At 35.0% G+C, this 7561-nt stretch overlaps 1 long non-coding RNA gene across 3 annotated transcripts; it reads left to right on the top strand.

Moving 5' to 3' along the window:
- Positions 1-314: 314 nt before the first annotated feature.
- On the top strand, positions 315-3122 carry LOC147566824 (uncharacterized). 3 transcript variants are annotated; one of them, XR_015237484.1, is made up of 5 exons: positions 315-508; positions 698-787; positions 1433-1515; positions 2438-2487; positions 2706-3122. It is a non-coding gene; the product is annotated as an uncharacterized LOC147566824 (long non-coding RNA). The 3 variants fall into 3 exon arrangements; XR_015237486.1 differs by lacking the exon at positions 1433-1515 and having other exon boundaries at positions 2434-2487; XR_015237485.1 differs by lacking the exon at positions 1433-1515.
- Positions 3123-7561: the final 4439 nt, after the last annotated feature.

The following is a 7561-nucleotide window of genomic DNA, read 5'->3' on the forward strand; positions in this document are numbered from 1 at the left end:
AACCCTAACCTATCTTACCCTCACAAACCACTCATACAACCTCGTTTAAATGTCCTCTACTAAATGGTCATTATCTATTATATAAAACACAAACTTTTTTGCTGACTGGGATAAACCAAAAGATAAATCTGACCGTCTATTGCGTTTTCTCTAAAATCTTAGTCGTTAGATCCGTTACCTACCTCAAAAAAAAAAAATTTGTTCACCCACTCATTATGTAGGACAAAACCCACCATGAATCCTGACCATTAAAATCTATTAACTTTCATTAAATCTAGGACAAAATACGTTGGACAAAACTTAATTGCCAAAGAAATGGCAAAAACAAAAAACGCCTCTTTCCTCTCTGTCCCCTCATTCTCTTCAACTTCCGTTACCTCCATCTCTCCCTTTATTTCTCTACACATCTAAACCCCTTCTTCGTCTCAAAACACAGATGTCGAAGAAACGTAAGATGTTTGCGAGTTATAGAATGTATAGTTGCAGCAGCGAAAGTGAAAGTTATGAGGTAATGCTTCTATTTCTTGTATATTGAGAATTTCGGTAGTAGTTATTTGGTGTTTGAAGAAAATGTCGGTGAGGGGATTTGTCAATCTCTTAACTTGTTGTATACCTACGTACCATGTAATTATCAGATTCCTACCAAAAGTTGATTTGGGTATTATTTAAATGTGATCTGGTTCTTTGTTTGATATAGATGCATTGGACAATGAAGCAGACTCAGGTAACATTTCATACGCAGACGGAGAATAACAGATGAATGATTGATTTCCGTAAGCAGAATCAGGTAACATTCTAATGCATGGCTGAAATGTGAGTGATTTTACTTCTATAAATGTTCATGACTTTCCTGCTTTCCTTTGGAATACTTCCATGGTTAATGGATAATATAGATGTTTGTTAGATCATTTTCCAGTTCTAATGTTCCACCACTTCCATGTATTTTAATATCATTAGTCATGTATTTTGGTAGTTGTTTTGTTTAATTTGAATCACCAAAATGTTGATTGTTCTCATCTAATGTTTTGGTAAAGTACTAAACATATGACTTCTTAGTTAGTTGAAATTTTTGGACTAGCGCTTGTCTGACCTCGCCCCAAACTGCTTGATGACTTGGTGTTAGTTTAGTTGTAGTTTACGTGCACATTTTGCAGTAACATTAGGTGTTTTACAATTGTTTCATCTCATTCTTTGAATTTGACGACATTGAATCAAGTGGACCCTAAACCAAGGCAATTGTTGGTCGAATAGGAATAATGGCTCTTTATGATGCTTTTTTTAGTTAGCTGAAAACGATACTTCTGAGATTTTATTTAGTCTGGAATCCGGGGTGAACGTTCTTTTATGAGAATAATTTTCTGGAGTGAACACCGATTGAACTTTTCTACCATTTTGATAATAAGTTGTTTTGCTACTGATAACATCTTGAAAGTACTTGAAGTCGATGTTGTTGACGCACAAAAGACTGCTTATGGGAAGACTTTGATATCTCAGTTGGCTATGAAACATCTGAAGGTAACAAAACATTGATGATATTCGGAGTATGATTCGGATGCCCAAAATAATTTTGCTTCTAAAATTTTTTTTTGCTCTCACAGATACTTACCTATTTAGCAAACGAAGTATGAAAATTAGATCTCATAGCTATAAAGATGTTTAGTTTAGTTTTATGCATTCAATTGTAACAAATAGTTTTATATTCTGTTGAAAAATCATTTCACTCCAACTTCAAACATCAATGATGTTGAGAAAATAATAATTATTTGAAGATATAATGATTTGAGAATGAGAGGTGCTCAACTGGACCTGCAGGTCCTCAAAAAATGACTTCTTTGCATGTTTCTCAACATTCGTATATCGATCTTATTATTTTTTTTTTTGGTGAGATGGAAGAAGTAAAGATGGTTGGTTTATCACAGTTTACATCTGAATTCTGTAACTATTACGCTTAAATGTGTTGGAGCTTCCATGGGAGAGAAAAAAAATCTCAAACAAAGAAATTACCGACCACCACTACAGTTGCACACCTTCCAATTTGTCAGCAAATTGAAACAAATTCTTTTTTTTGTACATGGTTTGTGTTCTATGAATAGAAATTGTTTCTCAGGAAGAGGTGAGTAACAAGGTTCACTAGAACACTGTTCTTAGCTCTTAACATAAAGATCTATATGTGCTGCAAACCCAAAACCTCCTTAACCTCATTTTTCTCAAGTTATTCACAACATGGTTCCATCTATTGATAAGAATAAATATTTGTTAAGACTCCAAACATTTGGTTATTATAAGTCTTCCTAGGAATGGCATGCGTACATGGACTTTAATGTTACCTTATAATGGTTTGTCGAAAATGGTTGATTAGTAGCTTGAATGTTAATTAATTTTTATGATCTATTGCTGATGTTGCTTGACGATGAGATGAACTCTCTTATGGAGTTAGGAGTTGGTAATGGAGCAACTATTTTAGTGGATGAAGGAGAGACATAGGAGGTATCTCAAATCCTGTGTTTTTTAATCTGGGACATGTTTTTCTATTTTGGATTCATAGTAGAATTATGTGTCTTCTGCTGCAACTTTTTCTTTGTCATCTGACACAAAGCTATATTATTTTTTATTAAACTTTTCCCTTGATTCGCACCAACTTTTTCATAAACTCATAGTTGTGATCTGTTTCTCCTTATAATATTGGACTCATTGTATTTGTGCAGCTATTTAGTGAGGGAATATCAGGCGAGCCACGTAAATTGAGGAGATAAACTTAATAGTGACGGCAAATTTTTTCCCTTGCAGAGGACCAAAAAGTGGCCTTTAGAAGTGGTGCACTCTGAGAAGTAGTCACAGTAGATTAGATGATCTATGATAGCTTGCTTCCACGCTATTGAGTTAGTCTTGAGTCTTTCCATTTTGGAATTTCTGACTTTTGGTTAGGGAAAACAAATTGTAATTATGAATTACTACCATGAATGCGAAAGACTATTGAAATCAGACTGTAAAATTAGGAGACAGAAGTTTAACAACAATGCACTGATGTGGCTACCATGTTCTTGAAATATTATTTATTCATATATTTCTCAATCCTGAATGTACTTGACAGCTATGAATGTTTGAAGGTTATTTCATTTAGATCATTTTTTTTAATATTTGGTTTCTTTCGACGTGTTTTCTAACAGGGTGTTACGAAGAGGTGAAATTCTTGTTGTATCATTATTTATTTATGTTTCTTCGTAGTCGTATTTACGTATGAGTTTAACCGTGCCGGAGACACGGGTTTTACCCTAGTTATCTTATATGGACAACTATTTTTGGGCCCGATACAATCCACTATGTTTGACTTTATTGACTTTGATTTCATAAGGGGACAAGTCTATGAGGCCTTAAATATTGAAATAGTGACTAATTTGAGGACCATAACCCCATCCAGAAAGGATTTTTGAGGGAGAGGCCCAAAAAATGGAGGGTAAATAAGCATTAACCCCAGCCCAAAAAAAAAATTAGAACCCAGTCCAAATTGTCAGGACAGCTCACAGTTTCCTGGTTTTTATTTTATTTATCCCTCTTTTACCCCTCCACGGGAAATTTCTGTGTTTTCTGACAATCTGACGGACGACAGCGAATCAATTAATTCCCCGTACATGACGTCATGTCAGAGAAACATTCAGATTTTCTGAAAATTCAAAAATGGCGCCATTTTTTGACGAAATTTCAGTCAATTTTTTTGGATCCCTCCCATTATATTTTGTTTCAACTCCTTCTTTCTTCTTATTTATACATCCAAAAATCTTCTTTTCATCATTCTTATTTTGTTTTTCACATTTTATCTTCTTCATCTCTTTCAATCTCTAAAAACATAAATTTTCTTTTCTTTCTCTCTCTAAAAGTTTTATTTTCTTATTTTTGGATGTCCATCATTCTTTTTTGTTTCACATTTTATTTTCTTCATCTCTTTCAATCTCTAAAAACATCAATTTTCTGTTCTTACTCTCTCTAAAAGTTTTATGTTCTCATTTTTGGGTGTTCATCATTCTTATTTTGTTTCACATTTTATCTTCTTCATCTCTTTCAATCTCTATAAACATCAAAGTTTTCTGTCTCTCTCTCTCTAAAAGTTTTATGTTCTTATTTTTCTTCTTCATCACTCTTATTTGTTTCACATTTTATCTTCTTCATCTCTAAAAACATCAAAGTACATAACCAAATGTCCAGTGCACAGAACCATTTCCGGTACAGGAGAAAATTCCCAGTTCAAAAGTGTCCAGTACTAAACCAAATGACCAGTACATAGAACAATTCCCGGTGCACAAGAAAATTCCCCAGTACAAAAATGTCTAGTGCATAACCAAATGACGAGTACACAGAACAATTCCCGGTACACAAGAAAATTCCCACTACAAAAATTTCTAGTACATAACCAAATGGCTTGTACACAGAACAATTCCCGGTACACAAGAAAATTCCCAGTACAAAAATGTGTAGTACATATCTAAAAAATGACCAGTACACTAAATAGTTCCCGGTACACAAGAAAATTTCTTTATACAAATCAATGAAATACTACCAAAAATGAAGAAATTTGTTGAGATTGGAAAGAGATCAGAAATAAATCTGGAAAAAAAGAACGAAATTTGTTGAGATTGGAGAGAGAAATATGTGTGGGAGAAAATAAAAAAGAAATAAGAAATAAATCTGGAAAAAAGAACGAAAATGGCAAGTTGGTAAATTTTGTAATGGCAATTCTGTAAATTCATGGAAAGTACAAGGTTTAATGTCAGGTGCGTCAGACTATTTTCCAAAAAAATTCGAATTTCCCGGGAATTTTTCGATGGCAATTTTGTGAATTTATGGAAAGTACACAGTCTGATGGGAGGCATGTCAGATTACTTGTCAGAAATTTTCGAGTTTCCCGGGAATTTTTCGATGGTCGTTTCGTAAATTTCAAAAAGAAGAAGGGTGTTTCGGAAATTCCACCCCTAGCCTGACTTTTTTGGACCTGCCCCTCATTCTTTATCTGCAGTGGGCCTGATACATATTGTTGGGCTGATTTTGGGCCTTTTGCCCAACCCCTCATCCAGAAACCCTGCCTTCACAAATAGATTTCCAATCTTTCTCTCTCTCTACTTTGTATTATTTATAACTAGAACAAGAAGTAGTAGTGGGTACTACTAGGTGGTTAGAGTCGGATTCTAGAGCTTTTACAAATTGGGTTGCTTCTTTAGTTGATGGCCTTGTTGTGATGTTTCTCTAGGTTTCTACGTCGGACCTTATGCTATTGGTGGCGTCGGCGGCAACATTTGGTCATCTTTTGTTCAATCAATTTACTATAACCTTCCTCTTCCACACGAAATGGTTATGGCTGTATGGTGTGTCTTTGCAGCGACTTCCTAATCAATTCATCTCTCACCGCCACCAAAACCAGAGGCACCAGTCAATTAACAATTATGGCAACAAGTCTTCCACTTCCACCACTGCATTACAAACGGTGGTATACCTCTTCCTGGAAGAGGAGCCTTCCTTCGTCATCAACACCTTGTGGTGAAGGCCCTTTGTAATAGTCATAGTGTTGTTGGAGTGTAAGAGAAGTGTAATGAGAGTGTGAGAAGTATAATGAGAGTGTTAGTTTTAACTTTCTTTATTACTGTGTTGTACTATAGAATAGTGTGGCCTATCACACTATAACCTAAGCTCATAACAACCTAACCACTACTAACAAACTCTCAACAGATTCTCAACTAACTCCTCTATATATTTGTAATCACTCAATTCATCAATACAAATTCTCATTTCATCTAATATGGTATCAGAGCTAAATTCCGCTTTCTCTCTCTAGAATCGTCATTACACTTCTCACACTCTCATTACACTTCTCTTACACTCCATTAACACTATGACTATTAGAGCTAAATTTCATCCAAATTCAATGGAGTATCCTAAGAACGCAACTGTTTCAGTAAGTTCAATGGCAAATGCTATCCCTATAAAACTTCAAGGTGATAATTACATAACCTGGAAATCACTACTTCTACCTATATTCAAGAAATACAAAGTTTTTGACATAATCGAAGGTACGAGACCTTGTCCTTACAAATTTTTGATTAATGATGATGAATCATCCGATACTATAAGTCAATCATATCTTGATTGGCAAGAAGAAGATCAATCACTGCTTATTTGGCTTAATTCTACTCTTTCTGAATCTGTTATTCCATATGTAATTGGAGTAAATTCTGCAAGAGATCTATGGTTAACTCTTGAAGAGAATTTCTCTTCGTCTTCAACTGCTCATGTTCTTCAATTACAGAACAAGCTTCGAGAAATTTCAAAAGGAAACTTATCTATCAGTGATTATCTTGGTTCAATCCAGAAAATTACTGATAATCTTGCTGCAGCTGGATCTCCTGCTTCTAAAAATGAGATAATCATCACTGTGCTTCGAGGTCTTCCTTCTGATTATGATGCATTTGTTGCTGCAATCAGAGTTCGAGTTCCACCAGTTAGTATTCATGAATTACACAATCTTTTGATTACTGAAGATATCACTTTAACAGATGGGATCAAACTATCTTCAGATTCAATAAATCAGGCCTTTCTCACTTCTTCTTCTAATATGAATGCCACATTTGGTCAACATTCACAAAGAGCTAAACCTTTCTATGATAACAAGAAATATCAAGGAAGAGGGGGTGGTCGATTTCATCAAAACAACTACTATAATTCAACCAAATCAACTCAACCTAATCAGCAAGGTGGCGATTCGACTAATCCAGCTAGTTCTTTCTCTGATAAGCCTCCTCCTAGATGTCAAATCTGCAACAAATTTGGTCATGTTGCTTATGAGTGCTATGACAGAATAAATTTTGCTATTCAAGGAAGAAATCCTCCTTGAAATCTCTCTGCTATGCTTGCATCAACTAACATCAATGTTGTTAATCCCTGATTTGCTGACACAGGAGCTTCCAATCATATCACTCCTGATTTGTCCAATATAGCTTCTAACTCAACTTATCATGGAAATGCCACTGTGAACACAGCAAGTGGCCAAGGTATGTGCATATCTCATATAGGTAGTTCTAATTTTCAAGTTAATAAGCATAATTTCACATTAAAATGAATTTTACATGTTCCTAAAGCTTCCCATAACCTTCTTTCCATTCACTAATTTACCAAGGATAATCAATGTTCAGTTACATTTGATCCTGATAAATTTGTTGTGAAGGAGCTTCAATCTCAGAGGATGCTTTCCCAAGGACCAACTGAGAATGGGCTATATCCAATGCCTCTCCATGTCGTGACTTCTGCACCTGCTACAACATTACTTACTACTTCTACTACACCTATCATTTGGCACAAGAGGTTTGGTCACCCTTCTTTTCAATCTCTTCAAAGGCTTAAACAAATTTTACCTTTTTCTGTGTCTTGTAATAAATATATTTTCTGTGAAGAATGTCAACTTGGAAGGAGTAAGAAACTTCCATTTTCCATCTCTCATACTCAAACCTCCAGACCTTTTGAGCTTCTTCATTTGGATATTTGGGGTCCAACAAATGAACCTGCTATATCTGGCTCAAAG

The sequence above is a fragment of the Eschscholzia californica genome, unplaced genomic scaffold (genome assembly GCF_041429995.1).
Source record: "Eschscholzia californica isolate CP2 unplaced genomic scaffold, dmEscCali1.0.p SCAF_1, whole genome shotgun sequence".
NCBI lineage: Eukaryota > Viridiplantae > Streptophyta > Magnoliopsida > Ranunculales > Papaveraceae > Eschscholzia > Eschscholzia californica.